Source organism: Myotis brandtii, unplaced genomic scaffold, assembly GCF_000412655.1.
Source record: "Myotis brandtii unplaced genomic scaffold, ASM41265v1 scaffold642, whole genome shotgun sequence".
NCBI classification, from domain to species: domain Eukaryota; kingdom Metazoa; phylum Chordata; class Mammalia; order Chiroptera; family Vespertilionidae; genus Myotis; species Myotis brandtii.
In genome coordinates this window covers 137,447-164,267 of record NW_005370473.1, presented here as the reverse complement: position 1 = coordinate 164,267, position 26,821 = coordinate 137,447, and the positions used below count along the sequence as shown (strand labels likewise).

The window sequence follows — 26,821 nt, the reverse complement described above, 5'->3', positions numbered from 1 at the left end:
CTCCAACATACACTTTCCCCAAAGTCTACTTGGAACCCCTAGTGCTCCAGGGAGAGAAGCCCTTAAGTGGCAGTTTGCTGCCCTCTGCTGTCCATCAGGAGAACTCCCTGATGCTTTGGCCATGCTGCTGGCCTTAAAATCCCAAGGAGCTTGGGAGCCCGGGACTCACCCAACCATTCTGAAAGGTGTACCGCAGGAAAGGGGTAGTACCAGGACCGGCTACATAATCCGAGGGGTGGGTCCAGCGAAAAATGGAGTTCTTAAGAACTCCAAGGTCGTGACAACAGGATATTAAGACCAAGTGATGGGCACTACTGAGGGCAGAATTCTGTGCAGCGCAGGTGTGACATGCAGGAAGCTGGCCTTTTGTCCTTATTACCTGCTCCTGACTTTAGGCTTCTGGGCCTATCACATAGTCTCAATAGTTCCCTGAGGAACTGAGAGTTAGTAGGACATGTTTGGGGAGAGGAGGTGGGGGAAAGGGCCTCTTCTAATAAGCCAGACTGGGGGTACCAGTTTCCCGTAGCTATAACGCAGTAGCAGCACACATCTCACCTCTCCCCTGCTTCCTGTCGGAATTTGAGGGAGGGGAGGAAAAGCATGCCACGTCCTGGGAACCAATTCAGACTCAGGAGTTAGACAGATGGAGATTCCAAGGTCAATTTGGTTACAGAACAGGCTATATTGAAGGACAGCGCTGACCTATAATAAAGAGTGTGCTAAACTTCACTCTCGAATTCCACCCACCCGGAGAGATGCACCTAAGTGAGAATGTGGAGCAATTGCTGTCGCCCGCTCACCGGCAATTCAGTGCATCCCCATGCGCAGAGGCGAGGAATAGAGCAGGTGCGAGGAGTATCTGGGGGAAAAGCCCTTCCCAGGGAAGCCAGAGCAGTGAAGAGGTGTCTTAGGCACTAATGAGGAGATGGAAAGCACTCCAAGTGCTTCCAACAAAGGGCACTGGATGCAAGGAGATGGTTTCACGGTGACGGTGGGAGAAGCTAAAGCCCAAGATGAACAGGAACAGGAAGCCGCTCCCACTTTTAGGATGAGATGCAAAAGGATAAGGTGGTGTTCCCAGATCCACGGGCCAGATCACTGGGAGAAGCTGGGACCCTGTGGGTCCCTCACATAGGAGCTAGAGCCATGAAGGAAACAGCCCCTGCTCTTCCTGAAATGGAAAGAGACGGAGGGCAAAGCCCTGGCTCCTCCCGACTTTCCACCCTCAATCACCTACCAGTGATTCGTGCCACACCCAGCTGATTGGAGCAGCTGACCGAGGACAAGCAACAGGGGTGGGTCCCCCTGCATTGCAGAGGGGGTGGAAGGCAGGGAATGCGTCTGAGCAGAGACACGCTTGATGAGTACAAACTCACATGGCCAGATGCCTAGTGGATAAAAGCTAAATTCTGCCCCATGACATGAAGGGTCTCTCTCAGGCCAGACCACTTAGCAAACCACATTTCCTGCTACTCCCTTTTCCTTGTTCTGTCAGGTTACTTCCTAATTCTGGGATCCGTGTCGCTTCCTGTTCCTGGAATGTCCTCGCCATCACCCCTTCTCCTCGTTTCTCCTCTACTCTGCTTTCCTCTCTTCGCTGCATGCTTCTCCCTTTTTCTTCCCTTTCTTTCCTCTTTCCTTCCTTTCCCTTTTCATCTCTTTCCCTCCCTCCCTCTTGCTTGCTTGCTTGTTAATGAGCAGATTGAAGTCAAGATCTTTATTAGTTGTTACTGCTTTCCAATAAATGTTTCTTAAACATCAAATATTAAAATGTTGTTACACTGACCTCCACTCCACCTCCAGAGATTGGAAGCCCCAAATCCAGATGTAACGGATTAAAACCACTCCTAACTTGCTTTACCAAGCCACTAGATGTCATATTGATTTCACAGCAGAATTTGAGAAGGCCATACAAGAACTTAAAACCTTAAAAAAGATATGAGCATCTTGCCTGGCTGGCGTTGCTCAGTGGTTGAGCATCGGCCTATGAACCAGGAGGCCACCAGTTCGATTCCCAGTCAGGACATATGCCTGGGTGGTGGGCTTAGATCCCCAGTAGGGGTTTTGCATGAGGCAGCTGATCAATGATTCTCTTTCATCACTGATGTTTCTATCCCTTTCACCCTCTCCTTTCCTCTCTGAATAAAAAATATATTTTTTAAAAATCTGTTAAAAACTGAGCATAAATGATTCTCTTTCATCATTGATGTTTCTATCCCTTTCACCCTCTCCCTTCCTCTCTGAATAAAAAATATATTTAAAAAAAAATCTGTTAAAAACTGAGCATCTTAATATTTGCCCTCAAAACATCATAGTTAGCCTTCTGTTTACAGTAATATGTGAATAAGATTTTACTGAATAGCCCTGGCTTGTTTGGCTCCGTGGATAGAGCGTCAGCCTGTGGACTGAAGGATCCCAGGTTCAATTCCGGTCAAGGGCACATGCCTGGGTTGTGGGCTCAATCCCCACTGGGGGGTGTGCAGGAGGCAGCCAATCGATGATTCTCTCTCATCATTGATGTTTCTCTCTCTCTCCCTCTCCATTTCTCTCTGAAATCAATAAAAATATATTTTAAAAAAAGATTTTACTGAATAGACGTAACAAAAATGGAAGCACTGGGAAGTGAACAGAAGCAGGTAGATTTTGGTGGGATGTCGCTCTCCAGACATGAGAGAGAATTTACAGAAAACGAGGCCCCATTTCTGCTGCTTTTAGCCAGGGGTCAGGTGCAGCCATATTGTATGGGCCAGTGGTGGTGCTGGGGGAAAAGGCCATATTTTGGGTCCATGAAAATAGAACATTGAGTCCAGGGTGACTACAGCTGCCAAAGGGATGTGAGGGAGTCCTGGAAGGGAGGAAGCCAGAGAGGGGTTCGCCAAATTCTATCTGCTCAGGCCTCTGGCTGACCGCTGGACCATGCATACACAGAACAGACACACAGCACCTCAGCTAAAGACCAAAGGGTCTGGAAGAGATTGGAGCCTCCACCCAAGAAACAGAGTTAGAGTTCAGTCAAGAAAAATGCTCGCTAAAATGAAATGAAATAACCCATTAGAGAAAAATATCAGAATAGAGAATCTCCACATCAACATGAATAATATACTCAATCTAAAATTACCTAGTATATGAAGAGCCAGAAGAAGGGGACCCGTTCTCAAGTGAAAAGCTGTTATGCTAAGTAAAAAGAATCAAATACAAAGAACTATATGCTGTATGATTCTACTTAAGTTCTCCAAAAGGCTAAATCTCATAGGCACAGAAAGCAGACCTGAGCTTGCTGAGGTTGAAAGTCAGGGGAGGGGATTAAGTGCAAAGGGGTATGGGAAACTTTTGGGGTGATGAATATGTTCCCTATCTTGATTATTGGTGTAATTATGTAACTATTTACAATTGCCCGAACTCAACAAATTATGCACTGAGAATGAATTTTACTGTATTATAAATTATACCTCAATAAAGTTGGAGAAAAAGTAAGTGAAATGAAAAAAAATCACAGCCTCATTGGTACATATTTCAAGTGTTCTTTTGCTCATATCATGGTTGATTATGTAAATGAGTCCATTTATATTTTAATTCTTTTGTTGCTGGTTCAGGCCAATGAGGCATAGCATTCCTGGACAAGTCCCCGGAGCACCTGTGCAAGAAACAAACCTGTGTATAAATTTTGTTGTTATAGGTTATAAATATGTTCACCTTTTAGGTAACTCTGGATTGTTTTCTAAAGGGATTGTGCCAATTTACTTCCACCAGCAAGTATGAAAGCTCCATGCTCCACATCTTTACCCACATTGGCAGTATCAGATTTTAAATTTTTACATCTGTTGGGCAACTCTCATTGTGGTTTTGAACTTTCATTCCCCTGATGACTAATGGAGTTAAGTATCTTTTCATACGTTTACTGGCCATGCAGATTTCTTTTCTGGAAGGCGGGGGCGGGGAAACTGTCCTACTTCTGGCATTTCATGAGAAGGCAGGGTTCTTCGGAAGAGATAATAATGCTGGGAAAAATAGAAAGCAGCAGAAAAAGAGGAAGACCAAATATGAGAGGGATTGACTCCATAAAAGAAGCTGTAGGCATGAGCCCACAGGAGCTGAGCAAGGCTGTTGAGGACAGGACAATGTGGACATCGCTCATTCACAGGGTCACCAGGAGTCGGAGCTGACTCAATGGCACGAAACACACACCTTCACAACTCAGGATTTAATATCCAGGCAAAGACAACTGGGGTTGGTCCTGTGTCAGCCAGACCATGTGCTGCTAAATGGCTTCTGCAAGCTTGGAGGGAATGATGGTCTAGAATAAATAAAGTGGAGGTCTGGCATTGTCTCGGCAGGAAACTGAGGCAGGACTCAGAAGGCTCAGAGGCAATGCTACGGGGATGACCCACCTCCTGACTATGTGCCCTAGAAGAACAAGAAGACACTTCCTTCACTCAAACAATAGTGAATGGGGCACCAGCTAAGACACTCAGTGGTGGCTCGCAAGCCAAGGTTAATGGCAGGGCATAGTGACATGGAATTGGGTTCTCTTGTGTGAATGGAAATGATGGATTCTGAAAGAGCAGAGCCAAGGTGGCAGCAGTTAGCTGTCAAAGGCACAATAACAATTACCATGATGGGTAGCAAGAAATGGCGACCAAGGGATCTGTGAGATAACTAGTAGACTATGGTGAGACAGGAGCAAGATAGATGGGTACCCATCAAAAATGTCCCTTGGCTGTTTTCATCATAAAATATGATGAGCAGACACCAGCTGCTGCAATAAAAAATCACCGCCCATCACTCACCCTTCCCAGATCTAAGTCTTTTCTTAGACCCAGAGCCCATTGATCAAAGGGGAGGCTGGGACACCTGGGGAAGGATACTCTGCCACAGGCCATCTAAAGGACCTACAGCCACTTGCCAGAGTTTCTATACATCTACACACTGGGAAAGGGAAAGCCAGATATCGTAAGATTATTGTAAGCAAGACCTTGCCTTTTGGCTTAGGATGGGAGTTAGTAATTAAAAAAAAAAAAAAAAAGGACCAAGTAGTAATTATTTTAGGTTTTGTAGGCTATAGAGTCTATTACAACTAATTAACTCTGCTATTGTAGCATGAAAACAGCCACGGCAATAAGTAGGCAAACAGTAGTGGCTATTTCAATAAAAATTTATTTACAAAAACAAGCATCAGGCCAGATTTAGCCCACAGGCCACAGTTCCAGACCCTGGGCCTCAGACAGTCAATATTATATAAAAATTCCATGTGTGCTTGAAAACAATGTAGAGTCTCCAATTGTTGGATTCATTACTTTGTATTTTGTAAATTAGAACAGCACATTGTTGAAATCATCTATGGGGTCTTGTCATATTTTGAAGGAATCCTCATGAACTCCAGTAATGATTTCTTCCTTGAGCTACACTAGTGTAAGAATAATATAGCTACATGGGCTTGCTTTTGGTGTTTTGCACGTCTAGTTTTTATCCTTTGTTTTTGATCATCCTGTGCCTTTATATTTTAGTTTGATCCTTATCGTAAGTACAGAGCACAACTTTTAAGTCTGAGCTTCTTGGGGGCCAAAGCAAGTGGGAGACTGTTGCTTGAAGAAAATGCAGCCTATTTGCTGGTTACCACCTAGACCAGTGGTCGGCAAATTCATTAGTCAACAGAGCCAAATATCAACAGTATGATTGAAATTTCTTTTGAGAGCCAAATTTTTTAAACTTAAACTATATAGGTAGGTACATTGTTATTAACTTAATTAGGGTACTCCTAAGCTGGCCTTTGCTAAAACGTCCTCAATCTGATTGAGGTACGTTCGCTGAGGTCGACCCCTTCCAACTCTCCCATCCACACTCGTCTTGTATACTTGTTTCGTCTATCTCCTTTCGTTCATCCTCTCTATATGTCCAAACCATCTCAACATACCTTTCTCAATCCTCGACACTACATCTTCTTTCACTCCACAATGTTCCCTAAAATTAACTTAGTAAACTTTAAAGTTTTAAGTCAACTTCGCACTGTACGTGTGCGCCCGCACGTGGTATTTTGTGGAAGAGCCACACTCAAGGGGCCAAAGAGCCGCATGTGGCTCGCGAGCCGCGGTTTGCCGACCACTGACTTAGACTAACATGACGCGTGGGCATTAAACAGGGAAGTGTTTTCCAAGGCAGCTTGAGAAAGTCTGTGGCTTCACAGGCCTATAGAACACTGTGCTTTACTGGGATGGTATCAGTTGCTCACTGACTACCCAACAGCGAGTTTGGCGTTTAGTAAGTTAGTAGTTGTGCTTTTTAGTCCCCTGTGGCAGTGAGGCAGGAGGAAATGGCCAGGGTTCCCCGCCAAGGTGCCTGTTCTAGTTTCACTAGAAGGCTTTACGCACCCTTCCCTTCCCTCCTTCAGTGTCTCTACTCAATGATGTTAGTTTGCCGAGGCTGTCTCTCTCTTTGCTGAACTCAGATGGCTGGAACCACGGGTTCTAAGAAAGGATGCCTTCGAAGGATGGAAGCACTGTGCTTTAGCGGAAGAGCTGGAGGGGAAGGTGCCACGCAGCCAGTGCCGGAGCCAGGATGGCAAGGCAGGAAGTCTACCAGCTCTAAATTCTGGCCACTTACCAGCTTTTATGACCCCTCTCTGGGCCTCAGTTTCCTTATAGGAAATTGTTTCTTTACTCAGCAGCATGTGGGTTAAAGGAAATAGTGACTAGTGCGTATGAAGGTGTCTTCCCTGTAATAAGGCCTCGGCCGAAGGCTCCACAGCCCCCTCCCTCTGCCCCAGGCAGCACACTGGACAGCCGCATGCCTCTCAGTGGCTTGCTGAAAGTGTCTCTTCAAAGGAGCTGGAATGTTATTTCTTCTCTGTTCCCACTCCCATCAGTGCCTCTCAGGACTTGAGGCAGGCTTTCCCTTGAGATTTCAAAGAAATGGGGAGAAGCAAGACTCCCCTGAGGATCCTTTAGGATCCCAGGATGCATTTATTTGGTCCCACTGTCAACAGCCCAAGGTCATCTTTGTTTAAGAAAGTCGTCCCCTTCCTCCATCCAGATTTCACCCCAGCCTGCTTCCACAGAATCTCGTGAGCCCAAATGCAGGGGCCAGGAGTCCAGGCTGAAGAGTCAGGGTGGCCTACTGAAGCTCCACCCCTCTCTAGTCATGACTTCGGATGACCTATCCTTTCAGAGCCTCAGTTTGGGAGTAGTAATGTCACTGTCATTGGGACTATTCTGAAAATCGAAAGAAACAACATACACACTTCAGACCAATACATTTGGCCCACTGCTCAGCATATAGTCAAAACTCAGTAAAGCCAGGGTGTCCTTATACATGTGTGTTACACGCCTGAATCACAAATCCCATGGTGACGCTGAGGACAGGACCCAGGGTTAGAGCGCAACATGTAGCCCAACTACTGAGAATTAAGCACCAGGCAGGCAAGAGCCATGCTGTATTTACCTCTGTGCCCCACTGTCTGCTCTGCCCCTGGCTCCTGGCATACGCCCAGCAAGTTGGGTTCACAACAACAAATAACAAATGCTCAATGGCTGAGCTGGTGTGCCTTTCGGTTCTTCAAGGCCCTGCTCTGGTACCATGGAACATGGGACAGGGTTTCTCAGGGTTGCCTGGGATCCACAGATGAGCTCTTTTGCAAAACTTATGTCAATTTTATTGAAGCAAGAGACAGGCAGACAGATGGACTGACTTGTAGATGTTTTAAAGGAACATGGCCAGCCCCTTTCCCCAGCTGCTGGTAAGGTGCTCGTAGCTCACCTGCATCTACTCGGCCCTTGTCCTACATGACGATGGAGTGACGGTGACAGAGGATAAGATCAATGCCTTCATTAAAGCAGCTGGTGTAAATGTTGAACCTTTGCGGCCAACATTTGCAAAGGCTCTGGCCAATGTCAACATTGGGAGTCTCATCTGCAATGTAGGGGCTGGTGGACCTGCCCCTGCAGCTACTGCTGCCCCAGCAGGAGGTCCTGCCCCTCCACCGCTGCTGCCCCAGCTGAGAAAGAAGTGGAAGCAAAGAAAGAAGAATCTGAGGAGTCTGATGATGACATAGACTTTGGTTTTTTTGACTAAACCTCTTTTGTAACACATTCAATAAAAGCTGACCTCTGTTGGAAAAAAAAAAAAGTAACATGGTTAGTCCAGCCAGTATGGCTCAGGGGTTGAGTGTCAACCTAGGAAGCAAGAGGTCATGGTTCATTTCCTGGTCAGGGCACATGCCCGGGTTGCGGGCTCTGACCCCCAGTAGGGGGTGTGCAGGAGGTAGTCAATGGATGTTTCTCTCTATCTTCTCCCTTCCTCTCTCTCTCTCAAATCAATAAAAACATATTTTTTTTTTTAAAAAAAGAAACCTGGCTAGACGTAACACCTGACATCCCAATACTGAGCCTGGTGGGCACTGTCAAGGACGTGTGGTCTCAACCTTCTCCTCTCCGTCCTTCCTATGAGCACCCACAACACAGAAAGCATAGTTCATTTTCAACAACATACACTTTTGCAGATAAAAAAGGTGACCCACACTTTCATTTTCTTTATTTTTCATTGATACTGTATGAATACAAAGTTTCTAGAAAGCTACAAAATGTCTACCACTTTATCAAGAAGGCATCAAAATGTGTCACTTTGCAAAGACATGAAAACACCTGCAGGAACTGACACAAAAATAGCATTTTTAGAGTGATGAAATAATTGCACTTAACTGTCATGGATATTAAAGTTATCACACATATGTACCGCGAAAGCTAGAATACATTTTTGTTTTTTTTACAAAGCACTTTATAAAAAAATTCTCTGCACACAAACCCTATAATTTTCATATAACTATCATACTAAAGATAAATTCACTTTAAAGCCAACACTTAGAACATTTTTAAACAAAAAGGTACCAGTACCTAAACACAGACATTAACAAATACGAGAATACTGTACTGCCAAGAGGTTTAACCAAACGCCTTTTCAGAGTTTCTGCAAATAGGTTAAGAAAATGTGTGTGAGAATTTGTCCACCCCCACCCCCCAATCTCTTCGATCTCCCCAAGAGGAACCTTAGCACCGAAGGCAGGTTCCACAGCCCACTCCCAGCAGCAGTACAATATCAAAGGGACCACTGACCAGATGAAACGCTTACGTCACAAGCCCATTTTATACACGTGACATGAAGACACAGACTGTGAGAATCCCATTAAGTCATTTAGAATGTGAACAAACACACGTGGCAAAAACCGATTTACATAACATGTAAGCATATTAAAGAATTAAAGGCTATTCAGGTTTCTTTTTTTCAATGTTACAAAAATGTTTTTGTTGTTGTTTTTCAGGCACGTACTGTTTTTGTTTTTAGCTTTTCTTTATCTGCAGTCATGAGCCTATTGAAGAAAGGCCTACAGAAGTGAATCTTTCAAGGAGGTAACAGGGAGATTGTTTTTAAAGAAGTGCAGTTAGTACCTAATTTACACAGTGAAACTAATCACACAAAAATGGCTGATGCAAAAAAAAGGAAAGGAAATCAGAGACTGGTTTCCAATTGATTTATGCCTCGATTCTTTCACCTTCTCTTAGAGAAAGGGGAAGGGGAAATGATCTCGTGGCGGGAGCCAGAGGAAAGAGGGCCAACCGGACCGGTGGGACCCACTGGAATCGGACCCCATTGAAGGATGAATGAGGGGGGATCATGAATGCCGTTTCAAATACTAACATGTAGTGTGGCACGTGATTGACTCAACGCAAATGCAGATTCACAGAGAATTAAGCAAGTTACGGCTTAAGAAGTTGGACAATAAATACAAATATTTCATCTTATTTAATGGTGCATGACTTCGGTGACACTATCCCTTGCGATGCAATACATTTTAAGCACAAAACCTTCATTCTGAACAGTCTAAGCAATGAGTTTCTGAGAGAAAACTATTGCCAAACAAAGCGCAGTGACACTTGAGAAGAGGGAACGGGGATTTGACTAACTTCTTCCAGGCTGTTGGTGTAAGTACAATGACAGGGAGGCCTGAATTCAAGCAGCTAGCTAGAATTTGTGGTGAGTAATTTTCCTTTTCATTTGATTTTCTCCTTGTAGAAATTTCTAGAAATACTCACAACTTGGTGGAAAGAAAGCACTCCTGAAATTTCGGAGCCCAGAGAGGGTATATTCTTAAAGACACCAGGCAGAGACAGACAGAACACATGCATTGAGAGTTCAGAGGCTAACTTTCAAAGACGTCTGATGTCATTTTTAAGTCTAGACTGATAAAGAAACATCTTTTTTCCCTGTTTGGCTAGTGTGTTTGCCTTCTTGTCCTTCTCCCTCCTCTTCCTCACCTCTATCAGCTTTCCCAATGTACACAAGGTTTTGATAAAAGCCAATATGGCCCCTTTGAGGGCTGGAACCTTCTTTGAAAACGCCGAATTGTGAATGGTGCTCTTTGGAAGTTTCTCAGACAAGACACTTGGAGTCAATATTTTTGCCCTAAGAACACTTCACTTGTCATGACCCTAACTCACTTTTGTTCTGCACTGTCATCTCAGTTTGAGGCTTCCAACTTGCAAAATGGTATCGTTGTGTAAAACACACAAGTGCGCACGGTCGTCTGAATGGACAAGAAAGCCTCCGAAGAGACGGAACACGGAATCTATCCGCTGGCCGAGAGTCTGCTGTTGGTGTGGATGCTCCCTCACGGGGGTGCAGGGCTGGGTGGCGAGTGGAGATGACACCAGGGTCATTGGCACACACAAACACAGCAGTTTCTGGGTCGCTCCTGCAGCAGCGTGCTCCTGGTGGGCGGTGGCAGGGGCTCTCCCACGGCAGGCAGACTCCCAGCAGGCGGGGTCCACGTCGTGCTCTTGCGGACAGAGGCCTGTGGCTGGTTACTCATCCCGGTAAACCAAAGGCATTACGGTGATCTCAATATATTTTTGGTCTCTCTACAAGTGATCGTTATTATGGCAGCACTTTTCTAAGCTGGAATCTCAAACCAAAGGCACTTTCATGCTGGAGTGCAGAAGACTCACAAATAGCTAAGTATTTGGTCGTGAATTTAAAAGGCAACATTAAAAAGTACAATTTGCTTTTCATAGTCAACTATGAAGTTGCAAAAACCTTTCGTTTTGGTATCTACATTTGAGAGTCTGGTCAGAGGACTGACTTACGTTCAGTTTCCGATTGTAGACCAAGTAGTCAGTTTCTTGTAGAACTGGAGAAAAATGGGCTTAATAAACAAAAGGGAAACAATTTTTGCTTGTTCTGTTTTAAACATGGGGCCAATTAGTCAATGGGCACTGAGAACAGGTGTAAGACAAGGCTGGTGGCGCGACTAATGTATCACTAAGGCACTGCTTACTGGAACGCTTTGGCAGCTCTGAATTTAAAACTTCCTAAAAAGAGTAACAGTAGTAAGAGAAATGCTTCCAGCTTACAAAAGGGCTCACAGTTCCGAGGCAGCCTTTTGCACTGCACACCCTTCACGCGACATCTCAAAGATTTAAGGCTTTTCAGAAACGAGAGGGCTTTGCCGCAGACACAGCAACATAAAGACGTGAGCGGTGCAGACATGTCCTCTCAAGGTCACCGGTGAGAACACGGACCAACGAGACTGGTTCTCCCTTCGTTAGGACAGGGGCAGTGTACCAGAGCATATACAAAATCATACCAATGATATGTACCTGGTTTGTAAAACTGACTGTCGTCTCGTGACTGAAGTGATTTATGGTTATACAAAAACAAACTGCTGAAGCCACTACAGTATTGAAACCTAAAGACTTGGGTTTTCAAGTCGCCTGGGGACTTGCCTACCAAGTGCTTGGAACGGGGCCTGCGCTTTAGCTGGCCTGAGTGCGGGACTTGGCTGCCGGGATGCTTAGCAATGGGAACTTTGAGCCTGTGGCAGGGGAACTGAACTCAGAGGAAGCAAAAAGGCTCATCAGCTTGCCTATCTGCTTGTGGTGACCTCCGACTACCCCATCAGGGTCTTGTCTGACCTGCCCACATGGGAAGCAGCTGCCGCCTGGGGACAATGCTGTGGCTCTGGCAGCGGGTTTCTTCCTCTCCCTCTCTTCTGAAGGGACCCCGTCCACACGTCTGTGGGGGTCATTTAAGCATGAGCACCAAAGAGGAACAACTTCCACCAGAAGAGGCCGAGGAGTAAGTGGCAGGAGTGTGAGAGCCTCACTCTTAACCTGTCACTGGCAACGCTGAGCCTCAACTTCCTCATCCACACAGTGAAGGAGAGTAGACTGTGCTCTCCTTTAGCTCAATAAACAAGAACTTCTATCAGCCCCCTCCCGGAATGGATCCCCTCTCCTCCATCCCTGAAGGTGAAAAGACACGTTCCCAAAGCTTCTGCAGATACAAACAGGCAGAAAAGCAGAAGACCAGAGGAAATCTACCCAAACGATGGAAGGTTTGATAATGAGACCCACAAGCTTATGAGAAATAATGAAAATAGCTGTGTGTCTTTTAAATCCGGTAAACTAAGGATTGAAGATCAAATTAGAAATGCTCTTTGATTGCTGGGATGATCGTGACCAGCTGTTCCCAGCTTCCCCCGGCAGGAGGGAAAGAATGCAAGAGACAGAAGCAACATCCCTAAGATGGGTGACCAATAGTAGAAGCATAAATGCTTGTGGTAAAAGAGACGTGTGAAATAGAAGTTCTGAAACGGGAAGAAGCATGGACACAATGTCACTTGTATAATATTTCTACCTGCCTCCTGACATCTGACACAAGGAGAGATATTATCGCAGGGTAAAATATGGTATGTGGGACCTGTGAAGTTTAGGGCAGTGATTCTCAATTAGGGGTGACTCTGTGCCCATGGGGCATTGGTGATGGCTGAAGACATTCTGGGTTGTGACAACTGAGGGAAGAGGTGCTACTGGTACCTAGTGAGCAGAGGCCAGGGGTGCTGCAACACCTCCTCTACGCACAGGACACCCCTGCACAATAAAGGATAAAGGATTACCTGGTATGAAACGTCAACAATGTTGAGGTTGACACTGGTCTCGGGCAGTTTGGACATTCTGGAATCCTGGGACATGTTTTTGAAGAAGTCATGATTTTTCGTAGGCGGAAAAGAATGGCAACAGACCAGCAGCTGGTTCCTCAGCTACCCCCTGCTTAGGAGTGACAATTTGGCCTCCAATTGTCCAAAGAGAAAGCACGCAATGTCTCTGAATCACACCTGGCAGCAGAGAGTCACCAGGGGAGAGAGCAGTGAGGGCCATGCTCTGGAAAGACTGCTTTGCGGTGCAGCGAGCTTTCCAACAGAGGGAGAGGACGGCCATGAAGGGCAAAAGACCAAAGACAGACTCAGATTAGATCTTACACAAATGCCACCCCAGGGTCTAATCTGGGAGAGATGGAGAGAGGGCCGAGGGTCTGGGTGACCAGTCCTGTGGATACGATAGGGAAAGATCTGCCCTGGAGAAAACTTGAGAAGAATAAGACAAGAAATAACTTTAAAGCATCTCAGAGCAAAAGATATAAGCAGAAAGATTTAAGAGCAAAAAGTAAGCCTCAGGATTGTTTATGTAAGCCCCCCAAATTCAACTACAAAAGGGTTCGGAGGAGGACCCTGGCAGTGAAGCAGCAGAGGCCTGGCCTGATCCGGAGTCGGTGACCAGGGATGCCCTTCTCTGCAACCAACAGAACTACCCTCTAGCGGGTCTCCTGGGGTCCATTTTGCTACCTCTCTCCCTGGAGCTCTGGGATGACCTGGCTTTAAGCCACGTGCAACATGTGCACGCCTTTAGTTCTGGGGTCCTGCTCTTATAAGAGTGGGGGTTGGTTCCCTTGAGGGAAAATACAAGAGGCAGGAGCAAAAGCAACATCCCTCGGATGGATGACCAACAGAAGAAGTTTCAATGCTTGGGCTGACGACCCGAAGGAAGAGCAGACAACGGGGGCAATCCTTCAAGGGCCCACTGGGAAGCAGGGGAGAGAAGATGGGCACCCTCCTACTGGTTTCCTTAAGGGGTGTGCACTCCAAATGGGGAAGGTTTTTCACTTTCTCCTCTGGTCTTCCAGTGAACCAGTGATGAGTTTGGAAGAGGCCAGGTGTGGCCCAGTGTTCTGCCGGTCACCAGCCCGGCACACCCTCATGCTCAAGACCACCAGATCCTAACCAGTGTGCAAGCAGGGTCAGAGCGGACAGGGAGACAGGGAGGGGGTATATAAGTTACTTGATGGGGCAGAACAAAGCTGTTATTTTCTGGCTTGATGAAAAAGTCTTGATATGTTTCACATCTTAGAAAACTTATTTCACATTCTGTTGTGTTAGCATGTTCCCAACATTTACAGAAATGTCACTTTCTTCTGGGAAGTTGGGGGTGTGTTCTTGTGGGTGTTTACCAACGAAGCCTGGTGGAAAGAGATGCATGTGGCTACATCACACCAAGTCTGCCTGGGCCACGCTTTGGAATATCTGGGTTGATCAGTTGAATCTCTCCTGAAAAGAGAACCTCCTACATGAGCCTGCTTGAAAGGTCAGAGATAAATAAGGTGGGCCTCTTAAACCTCGGTCAAACAAGAACTGTGACTTATTGAGAGAGAAGAAAATGGATGTCCTTAGAGAATATATCTAGATCTATAGAGACAGATTGAAATATACATACATATCAGTACCTAGCAAACTTAGTGGCACTAACTAGGTGTTCAATAAATACGTGATGAATAGCTATATATGTATATGTATTCACAAACACATACATATACATATAGTTATAGCAGGTTAATAGGCCTATTGGATCACCAGAAATAAACAATTTATCCACAGGCTAGTGAGGATGCTTGCCAATTTCAAGGGAGCAGAGATGCTAAAACTGATGAGCCTTTTCCTTGTTTGGTTGATGCAATTTTTCCCCAGCCACAGGATTTTCTATACTTTGTAGCTCACAGTGCAGTATTCATGCCAATTAAAATTTTTTGTTATTAAATTTCAGTGGTTCAAATACTCATCTTAATAAAAAAATTTGGTTGTCCATATAAAATATAACTGCACACACAAGACTATAAACATTGTAAGTTTAGATTTTCAGTATTTATCTACTTATTGCAAAAAGAGCCATCTTTTCTTTTTCATTAAATAATCAATCATCACATTAGTAACAATACAATTTTATATTTTTAAATATACTATATATGTTAAGGATAAGGGGTGAAGTTTTCTTCCTTTGTAATACCTGTTCAAGCGTTTAATGGATTAGGAGATTAGTTTTAACCTTGTGAAAAAAGTACAAATTTTTCTCATTAGGATATTTCTACCAAGCATTTCTTAAGGCTATTATTTTAACATTTGGTTTCAAAATGAAATAAAAGTTTCATTTAAAAAATAATTTAGTGAATTACATTCTTTCATAACTTCCACCCTAATTAGTTACAAAGATAAGTCTAAAGATTCTTAGTGTTGTATACTAAATTTACATTTATATTTAAAGATTAATTTTACTTGTATCTTAAAACAAGAATTTTATGTTGGAAAAAAAAGAAAGAACTAAATACATTTGTATAAAGGCTGTAAATGTCCCACGGCAAATGCTCTGTCTGAATATTTTTTACCACAATTAGAAACAGGCCTCTGTGGGCAGAGACGGGTTCTAGGGTTCACCTTTCCCGAGGAACTGTGGGCTGCAGATCTGAGGGACACAGAGGAACAACTCGATTTCTCTTTTTACAACTGTACCAGAACTTCACAGCTACGATGATAGTATGAACACATGGAAAAATGACTTCACTCAAACAGGACTTAGAAAAGTAGGGTGACCGCAGGGCCAGGGCACCACCCCTGCATGGGGAGGTTTACAGTCAGTCGTTCGAAAATGGAGAGTGTGTGTGTGTGCACATATGTGTGTGTGTATATACAGATATCTATATATATAAATAACCATGTTCAGTCCTTTACAAGCCTGTAAATATGATGCTGTGCTCCATGTTCACTATTTGAAACTTCAAATACACAGGCCATGCAGAGGAGAGTTTCTTGTGTATCCCTGTTTGTAACCACCTGTTAAAAAAAAAGTATATATACACATATATAAATAAAAACACCACATGGATGAAAGCATATTCCACCTGTGCTGTGATGACTCTGATTTCCTTGGAGAGGAACAGTCTAAAGTCCAACAGCCTCACGCTGCCCCTCTAGCAGGAATTCAGGATATTGTGGGTTGGATTTGAAACCCATCCGGGTTGCCGTATGTAGGAAGGACCTTACAGAAAGGGTCTCACACGTAATCTGAGCCCCAGAGAGACCAGAGAATTAGTGTGAGCTTTGGGGGTGAGGGGGTGGGCGGAAGTTGATTTCTTTACAACAATTTCCTACAATCCTGTCCCATGAGGCAGTCATTTATCCTAAGAACTGTCTCCTATCTTATTCCTAAACTTTTATTAAATTTCTTTCATGATAGCCAATGATAGATATGTTTCGTGAGTGCCGTGCTCGCCACTTTTAACCAGCAGTGCCTGGAACAGTGGTAGCATCATGTCAAATGATCCTTCTTTTAATTTATGGAGGCTTTACTTTTCAAAATGTATTTTGGAATATCTGCCTCCCCTCTTGAGTCGAGTGGCTCCAGCCCATCTCTCTCCTCCTCACGCCCACTCTCAGCCTCCGTTCAGACCTTGAGTCCTCTAGCCCAGATCATGGCAGCCCTCCCCACTGGACCCTACCTCACTCCTCTCCTCACTCTCTCCATCCCCCATGCCACTCTCAGAAGAAACTTTCTAAAAGCAAATCTAACCCAACTTTCCTCTTCAAAATGCTTCTCTGACTCTGTTACATGAGTGTTTCGTTAGTCCAGCTCAGTGTTTTCAAAGATTTTGAATTTGAGAGCCTCGTCCAGTTTGCCGTGGGTCTCATTCCCCCCTAGGTATCAGGCTGCCTCGCCCATTTAGTTTCCCTTACGGTTCAGGCCTCTAAGTGTATGGTCCCTGACTAAAGAATAAAGTTTCACAGGATTTGTAATTTTCCTATCACAGCAGTCTATACCATCTGTAAGTACATAAAGATTTGTATGATTTTTAAAAAATGCCCATCACATCCAGTGGGCTGCAAGTTCTTGAAGAACAGGGACCACATTCCCCAGTAACTAACTTGGCACACAATAGTCATTTAATAAATATTTGCTGGATGAATGAAAAGTCACATAATAATAGCCAACATATATCAACTACTTAGTACACATGTACTCCGTATTAAATGCTTTACACGTATTGTCTCGTGTGATATAACAGAATTCTATGAGCAGGTGCTATATCCCTCCTCCTCTGACAGACAAGGAATCTATTTAAGGACACACAATTGCCAACTAAGGAATCCAGATCTTCTAATGCTGAAGACCTTTTTCTTAGCCGTCATATCATGCTGCTCTAGACAACTGACACAGTAACGGATTATCTACATTTGTTTTTTTTGTGGGCAATAAATATGTTTTTCAATACTGGTACCCACATGCTTTTCTAGTCTTGATTCCTGCTGCTTCCCTCACAGATCAAATACTGCAAGCAGGTAGTTCTTTCATCCTTGAAACCTCTCTCTCCCTTGTCACCATACCCAACAAATGCCATGTCCTGCTGCATTTACTCCTGAATAGTTCTTGAATCCATCCCCTTCTCCACCACCAAGGTACCAGCAAACTCACCTGGACTCCTCCCCCAGGAGCCACCCTTGCCTGGCCGAGACCCATCGGCACACAGCAGCTACAAAACCCTCGTAAGAAACAGAAATCTGACAACAACACACTCTTGCTTAACCCTGATTTGACCCTGGCCAGGTGGCTCAGTTGGTTAGAGCACTGTCCCGATACACCTAGGTTTCGGGATCGAGCACTCTGGGCACATTCAGAATTAACCAATGAATGCATATATAGGTGGAACAACAAACAATGGCTCTCTCTCTCTCTTTCTCTCTCTCTCTCTCTCTCTCTCTCAACAAAACAAAAAAACCTTGATGGCCTCTTTTAAACTTTGAACTTTAGGATAAAGAGAAAACCTGTTCTCATCCTCCTAGGTGGAGGAGCCCCTGCCCAGTCTGGCCTTTCCTCCCCAGCCAGCTCACTGCTCCGTGCTCCCCTCCCTCTCAGCCACACGACCCTATTTTCAGTTCGACCTGCTCCGCCTGCCTGCCTCTCTGCAGTATCCTTCCCGACCCTCTGCCTGTTCATCCAGCAGCTATCTTTCAACTGCTTCTTCCTTAGGGAAGCCGTCTGTGACCTCCAGAACTATACGTGCCTCCTTGGCACCATGCACCTAGCTGGGCAGCCACCAGCCACTGTTTAGTTTACATTCATTTGGTGATTACTTGGGGAATGCCTGCCTCCTTCACCTGACTCCAGGATGGCTGCCTCCCCTGTCCAGTTCACCAAATCCTAGAACCTGACACTTAACTACGCACCCATGAAATGGCCATTTTTTTCTTGGTAAATCTGAAAAATGTCTGTTTATCCATCAAGGCAACTTAAACACTATCTTTTAACATTCCCGAGGATTCCCCACCTCACCCCAACTACAGGTACCTGCTCAGGTAAACTATCTTGTACTTCCGAAGTGCCTGTTTCTCAAGTGTAACTACAGCCATGATGACCTTGTATTGCAATCAATTATGTACCTGCCTCTTTTCTCCACCAGGCCACGATTTACTGTGGAACAGTGTGAACTCTTATCTGCACTGTATTCCGGCAGCTAGTACAATCTCTCCGGAGTTCAGCTGAATGAATGAAAACATCCTCAATAACCCTTGAGGTGGAGAGTGCAGATTTCAGCATGTTGGTTGTCAAAGGAGGAGGAAATTGAGGTGGAGAGACTTTACCCCAGGTCAGTGATGGCGAACCTTTTGAACTCGGCGTGTCAGCATTTTGAAAAACCCTAACTTAACTCTGGTGCCGTGTCACATATAGAAATTTTTTGATATTTGCAACCATAGTAAAACAAAGACTTATATTTTTAATATTTATTTTATATATTTAAATGCCCTTTAACAAAGAAAAATCAACCAAAAAAATGACTTCGCGTGTCACCTCTGACACACGTGTCATAGGTTCGCTATCACTGCTCCAGGTCATAAAATAGAGCTGGCTCTTAAACCCAAGTCTTCTGATTCCATGATTGTGAAATATTCTGCAAAGTGTTCTTTCCATCAATTCCTGTGTTAGTGTATGTCTATCACTGGCTCTGTGACCTAACGTGTTAAGGTGGACCTAACATTCCTTATTCATAAAATGGTAATAAAAATGACCTCAGAATTCTGCACTGAGAATTTCATTTTGTAACATTTACAAAAGGTTTAACACGTGCCTGGAACACCTGTGATGTAGCCTCCCTTCTTGCAAATTTTCTATGGAAGAATATATCCTATTTAGGCTTCATGATTAAGATTCAAAAGGAGGAAAGAAAAAAAAGTTTCTAGCCACCTGTATTTCTGAATACGAACTCAAAAGAAGACAGGAAGACTTGGCCTATGGTTCACCTGCCGTCTTCCTCCGTCTGTCTGCTGTCCCTAAGGCCCGCATCTACAGGTTCACCTCAATTCCCAAATAATCCTGATGAAATCAGACAGTCTAGCCCACCAGGCCGTCGGGTCTAATGGTTCTGTTGACACAGGTTTCGTGTCCAAGGTACCTAGTAAAACCCCGACAACGGCGTCCAGCAGCTGTGACCCTACCCCGACTGTGACCCTACCCTGACCCTGAGAAAAAGCGGAAAGGTACTCTTGCTCCTGTAATCAATGAGATGACTGTTCTCATAACCCAGGAGTGCTGGCTTACTTTCAGCTTTTCTAAAGCTACAATAGTATTCGAGCAGATATTTATTGATAGCTACTCATTCTGCATATCGGAGGAATTTACGCAGTTGCTTGAGGATACCTTTTGAAATTAATTGAACATGGTGCGTTCTCCAGCCGTCTATGCTGCATGAAGCCACATGCGCTAAGGGAGCATGACTAATACAGTTACACAGGTTTTATGGGTAATAGATGCTTTTAATTTTTCCAGGCACATTGTTCTCGGCTATGCTCCGTGAGGTAGGGTTTTAGGGACTGAGCACATGTTCTTTAAAATGCTGAATCACACAGCATTTCGTGGTTTTCAAAAAATAGCTAAAACTCCTTCCAAGAGAGGCAAAGTGACCATCTACCCAGAGTTGTGGTTAATTCCTGAGGCTATTGCATGTCCACAGCAGGATGCCACACTCACCTTCTGCTCAGCTGAGCACTAAGGTGATCTGTTCTTAAATACAAGGGAGTACCTATATGACAAGGACCTGCCAGCACTTGAAACCTTGAACTGCTCAATGTTCACCAAAGGATACCAATGAAGACTAGTTACTAAGGAGCATGTTTTCCAAATTTCCCCCCAGATTGATAGTTTCTAAATTTCAGAGGGACCTGGACGCACTTAAGAGTCCACTGAGGTTCTCTCTGCAGAATAAATGAAAATTGGCTCATTGGCCAGTCCCTTAGAGCAGGGATTTCAACCCTCTGTGCACAACTACCTGGGGATTCTGATGTTATTCCTTGACGCGGGGCTTACCCCTCAGCATTTGAAATTTTTTATTTATTTTTTTACATTGGTGTGAGGGAACTGGCTCCTACTGGCTGCTGAAAGTCATTGTGAAATATTAAGGACTTTCATGAGCTGGACAACCACTGGTAGCTTGAAATTGCCCGTGGAGGGCATATTTGCAATCAGGGTTTTCGGGGGGTGTTGAGGTAGAGCTTTTTATTTCCCAGCCCACCAGTGCCTGAGAACAACGGGCTGAGTGAATCCAAAAACCCCAGGTAAAGAATTCCTGCTCTTGGTGTTCTAGTCCTTGATCCTAGTCACAAAGCAGGCCATTTGACCACAACATTGTCTTGCTGCCCCTTTCAGTAAAATTCTTCCCACCAAGTTTTGTTTGGGCATTTTTCCTTCAGTTTAAGGAATGTTATATTTTTTAAAATGAGCCATATGAAACCCATTACTGTATATATTTTAGAGGTATATTTTGAGGACAACACTATTTGTAATAACGTTCCCAAGTCCCCCAATGAAACCTCCATGAGAAATTTGTTTTAAAGTTAAATATTAAGGGGAAAAACTCCCACACAGCACTGCCCAGCAGAACCAGAAAGTTTTCCCATTGTGGACACTGAGCACCATTTTTTTTTCTTTTTCTTTAGCTGCCCATTACGTTTTGATCATACATTTTAGCCTCTGGAGAATATTTCCAACCCTTCCTGGTTATGGCATTCTAGTCAAACTTACATTCCTTCTAATACTGAGAGCTCATATTTTGCTGTCTTAATGTACGCTACTTCTTATAAGGCCTTGCAAATCCTCCAGGAAACGAATCAAGGTTTGTTCGAATTACAAACCTCCTAACTCAGCTTTTGCCTCCTGTTGCTGCCAAGACTCAAACATGGCTAATGCTGGAATTACCTGGGGAACTTTAAAAAAATACATATGCCTGGGTCCTATCCGCAGAGATCCTGATTCAATGGACACAGTTTACAGTCTTTGTATCAGGATATTAGATACCAAGGTCTTTCTCCAGGTCTTTCTAATGTGTAGCCAGAATTGAGAACCTAGGTCCCTCACTTTTTATGACCTTCCTGAATTCCAATTCTGTCAAGATTACAAACCCCCGCCAGATGAGAGCCCTTCTCTTCTACAGACTTGAGCCCAAACCAAGGCCAGGTTTACCCTATGAATATGTGGGTTCAACTGCTGATTGACTACCCGGGGCCCAACCCAACAACCTGGTCAGTTGCCTTGGCCCAGGCCCCGGTGCCTCCCAGGACTCTCCCCCCAACCCCGTCCCAGCCTTTCCCCACCAGCCTCAGGGCTGAGTCTGCCAAAACAGGGAAGAGACAAAACAGTTACCAATAAAATTGTGAAGTTTTCCAAAACACTATTCATCATATATTTCTCTGGTAAGTGTTTGAGCTTGTGGATGAAGTTGATCATATATTCACACATCGGGGAGCGGTTTATTCGGTATACAAATCGGCCATTCTCAAACCTTGCATACTCCGTCTGTGAGGGAAAAAGGATTTGAGCATTTTTACACTTTTGACCTCAACATACATGAAAAAGGTATTACTGCTTATAAAAGCATTGTATTTTTTCAACATGAAATGTCTGCTATACACAGTACTATTTATGCCGTTTACTTAATTTTTAAAAATCCAGTATCCAAACATAATGCCGGACTCAGAATTCATTATTTTTCTGGAAATAAAAAATTGGAAGGTGCTTTGTTAGCGCAGTTGGTAATGATGTCAGTTTCATTAAAAAAAAGAAAGGAGAGATGATAGCTGTAAAGAAGAGTTGTGTAAGTCCTTCTGAGCAAAGGTCAGAAGGCAATATATCCACCTACTTTGTGATTCTCTACCCAGAGATCTGTAAGAGCAGCACCAGCCTTTCCCAAGTCTTCAAAGAGCCCAAAGACAGTCCTTCTTTACTGTGATAAGGCCTCACAGGCCAACAGCCAATTCAGCTAATTTCACTACTTGAGGAAAAACTGCTTCACACTCACCATGAGCCCCTGACTGTTAGTTATTTATGCCTTTAATTTAAAAGAAAAGAAAAGAAATAATTGTGTGTATGCAGTTGAAAGATCCCACTGAAGCACTCAGAAATAAGAAACACACTCCTGGATAACCTTGGATCAAAAAGGAATTAAAAAGAAAATTACAAACTATCCAAAGAGTAATGAAAAGGAAAATACATCAAAACTACGGGATGCGATGAAGCTCCAGTGGAGGAAACTTAATGAAGCAGCTTCACATCTTCATCATGAAAGATGAACAAGTTCAGAACTAAATGCACATCTTTAAAAAATTACAACCTCACACAGCAAACCAAAACCACAGCAAAAGCAAAAGAAACCAGGAGTAGGAAATTAATAAAGATAAAAGTGCAAATCAATATAATCAAAATTAAAAATGCAGACAGAATAAATATAAAAACTGGTTCTTTAAAAAAAAAAGACTAAATAAAATAAACTCTTCACAAGCTTAAGGAGAAAAAATAAAAGAGACAAAACCACAATTACAGTGAGATTAGAAGATTTATAAGGTTACTTCACATAATTCCAAGAGCAAAAATAGCAGAGAAAACCTAGAGGGTAGGGTGCCTTCCTAGCAAAATACAAATTGCTAATACCGATTCCTTTTAAGTAGAAAACTTCAACTGGTCGGTGACTGTGGAAATGACTAAGAAGTTGTTTAGAGATATACCGCTGAAAAGGGTACAAAGACCAGATGGTTTCACAGCCAAGTTCCATGTAACCTTTAAAGAATAGTTATTTTCAATGTTATTGAAAAAGGGAGGTGTCCCACTTATTTTATGAAACTAATATACATTCAATACCGAAATTTGATAAAGAGATAAAAAAAAGAAAGCACAGGCTAAGATGCAAAAATGCTATGTAAAACAGCAAATAGAGTGAATCAATGTAACCAAAGTAGGACTTTCTTCAGGAATGCTGTGGTGGTGCACACACAGGATGCGTGTTAACTTGTGATGTCAACAAATGGGAGAAAAATCATATAGTTAGAGTTGCTGAAAAGGCATTCGATAAAATATTGCAGCTACTACTAATAAAAAAAACCCTAAGTAAAATAATTATAGAAAGAAAGCACTTAAATGTAAAATAAAGACCATTTATAAAAACCAAGAATAAATATCCTACATGGAAAAACACCCAAAACATGTCTACTAACATCAGGAACTATACAAGGACACTATTACTTATAGATCACTATTTCTTTTTACAACTGTGTAGGAGGTTTTAGCAAACTAAAAGGTGAGAAAATAATAATTTAAAAAACTGGCATAAAAATTGGAAAAGAAGCGATAAAATAAAACTGCCAATAAGATTATATACAGAGAAAACCCATGAATCTAGGGGAAAATGACCAGAGATAAATGAGGGGCAAAATGTTTTGAAAGAAAATAGATATATAAAAACCAAGAACTTTTCTCTCTTCTAGTAATCAAAATCTAGAAATGGAAAATTGTATTCAACCAATTTTGTAATACTTAGAAATATATACTATCCAGAAAGGAATAAATCTATACATATCTAAACTATAAACTCTTATTAAAATAGATAAAATTAGATGGAAATACAAATAGGCTCTTGATTGGAAAGATTGAATATCAATTACATATCAATTTATCCCAAAATAATATCAAAATCAAATGCAATTACAATTAGATTGCTCAAATAGGATTTTGTTTCTCTTTACATTTTTAAAACAATCTCATTACTTGGAAGAATGAATGCTGGTTACTAACCTAGAAAATATATAAAAAGAAGATGGGTGAAACCAACTTCCTCAGCAGATATCAGAACCTACCACAAGGCCATTGTAATGAAGTAAGCCTGGCATTGGGACATGTGGAGATACTGGGTGGAGAGAATTGAGATGCCAGAGACAGCGCCCAGTTTATGTGGTAACATTAAGGGCACAGATCCATTCAGTTGGAAAAGGATGAATCATTTAATAAGTGGTTTTCAACAGATACCTATCTATTTGGGAGAAAATATAAGCAGACTCCCCTTACACATATAATACGGAAATACATTCTAAATGGGTTAAAGGTTTAATTATAAAACTCCACCTGCCACACTCATACTACCTTCTCCATGGAAATTCCTGAGACTTCGTCAGTCAAAAGCAACCTTTCCCTGGCCCCTGAACTAAGTAAGAAGAGCTTTGGGTGTGTTATCTGAGGACACATGAGGAATAATTTGAAATCTGGGAAACTAACTTGTCTGGTTCACTTTTTCTCACATGCACCTGTCGAGGCAAGATGTCCACTTACAGATAAGCCCTGACAACTGGCTATTGGGTAGCAGTGCCCAGCACTGACCTTCCAGGTTCCCAACCACGGGCAGGTAACGTTGCTTCCTCCTCAGAGGAGATGGAGGTGAGCAGGTTCTAGGCCATCCGGATTTGGCTCATTACAGAGCCACCTTCCCACCCACCCTTCCCCAAGCTTCCCAGACACTGCCCTGACTCGGCTTCCTCCTCGCTCCTCTATTTTTGCCCTCTGCTCCTTTGTGTGTGCCTCCCTTCCCACCCCTGCAGGGCTGGCTGCTGCTCCCAAACTGACTCCTTATTTCTATGCTCTGGCTATTCTCTCTCTGCAGCTAAGTCCCCATTCCCATCTTTATCCTTCATGCTTAGGCTTCCCAATTAATAGTCTCAGTCTTTACCTGTCTCCCAAATTTCAGCCTTGCATCGGTTGGTAATCGTGCCCTATTTCCTCTCGAAAACACCGTCCTTCCGAGGATAAAGTGTATGACCTTTGACTTTTCCTCCTCTTTAATCTTAAATATGCAGTCAGTTTCTAAGTTCCACTCAAAATATCTTACTGGGTTCCCACTACCACCAGTTTAGTAAAGCTCATGACCCCTAAGCTTAAATGAACCACCCTTCCTCCTTCTCACTCCCCAATCTCTCTCTCTCTCTCTCTCTCTCTCTCTCTCTCTCTCCCTCCCTCCCTCCCTCCCTCCCTCTTTTTCTCGCCTCAGCATAAAGTCTCTGTCACAGTCAGGTGGGCTCCTGGACCTTCGAGGTCGGTCCAGGGCTGCTGTAAACAAAAGCTTCTCACTGAACAGGGATCCACTGGGCGATGAGCAGAAACGCTGAAAAAACCTTAAATGGAATGTCAACTACAAATATCATTCATACTAAGCAACCAAACATATATATTTTTTTCAAAGAAATGGAAGCTTAAAATTACAAAGCCAAAAATAGGTATTTAGTCTCAGTTTGTACTAGAATAGACTTAACCAGTTAACTGCCACACGTCCAAAACAGAAACCATCCCTACACGCCATAGTATTTTCAATTTAATTTAAAAAATCAATTTGAAATGATTATTATAAAAATAAATATCTTATAATTTGGGTGTTCTTGAATATTTTCAGCCAAAAATTCTCACGAAAAGTGATTTTAAAGCTGCCACTTAGGGAAAACATTTCTTTTTTATGGACATGCATAGCATGTGGGGAAGGTCCACCGCTTGCATCTACAGACGTGTATGGCACACAATGGGTTAAAACCAATATAATGGAAGGGGTAGAAATGGCAAAAGCAACACCACCAAACGGAGGGTATCGGGGTTTAGAAGGCCAGTGTCCATCAGTCGCATGCCATTGTGGCTGGGAGTGCCCTTGGACATGGGGTGGGTGGGAAGGCTTCGTCTGATGGGTGGCAGCTTCCACACAAGGCCACCCCCAATGAGGCCTCCTGCGGGACTAAACACTGCTGGCTGGGAAGGCAGGGCCAACTTCAACAGTCAAGAGGGCTGGCGTGGGACTTCCTCCTGGCCTTCTTTCAGTTGCTTTCAAACCATTGTGCCTTTTTAGAAGTAATGGGGGTGGGGGGTGGGTCAGAAGGAAGAGACACCAAAAAAAAAAGGTAAAACTCTACCCCAGAAAGATTTAAAGGACAGCAATAGTCTGGCCCTGAAAGAAGGTTCCAGGATACAGAGGCCAACTTACCTCTACTTTTTCTACTACTTGCTTCCCAAAGGAGCAAACTTTGGTGGAACAGGTGACTGTCATGTTTTCAGAACTCTCATACTGACTGGTTACACAGTAAAAAGCCCCGGCATCATCTTGAATATTGCAGTTTAAATCGGCCTGTTGGAAGGAAATGGAGGTGAGGGTTATGCTCTCATTGCAGGAGTCATGGCAACCAGCCATAGCAGTCAGGGTCTGACCTCCTAAGTGGAGGCGCGGAGGTGATGCTCATCTGGAAACAAGTGCGCTGGCCCATGGTCACTTTGTGGAAGAGAGTACTAATTTGGGCGGTCTTCCCTGGAAATGACAAGCTACATGAATCTGTTTT

General features: G+C 43.5%; 1 long non-coding RNA gene and 1 pseudogene across 1 annotated transcript; one reads left to right on the top strand and one right to left on the bottom strand.

Annotated features, from left to right (window-relative positions):
- The first annotated feature begins 925 nt into the window (after window positions 1-925).
- Window positions 926-8,091, top strand: LOC106723781 (annotated as a pseudogene).
- A 406-nt stretch (window positions 8,092-8,497) lies between these two features.
- On the bottom strand, window positions 8,498-26,633 carry LOC102252952. The gene is made up of 3 exons (XR_001359501.1): window positions 26,473-26,633; window positions 21,834-21,986; window positions 8,498-15,979 (listed from the first exon to the last, which is right to left on the bottom strand). It is a non-coding gene; the product is annotated as an uncharacterized LOC102252952 (long non-coding RNA).
- Window positions 26,634-26,821: the final 188 nt, after the last annotated feature.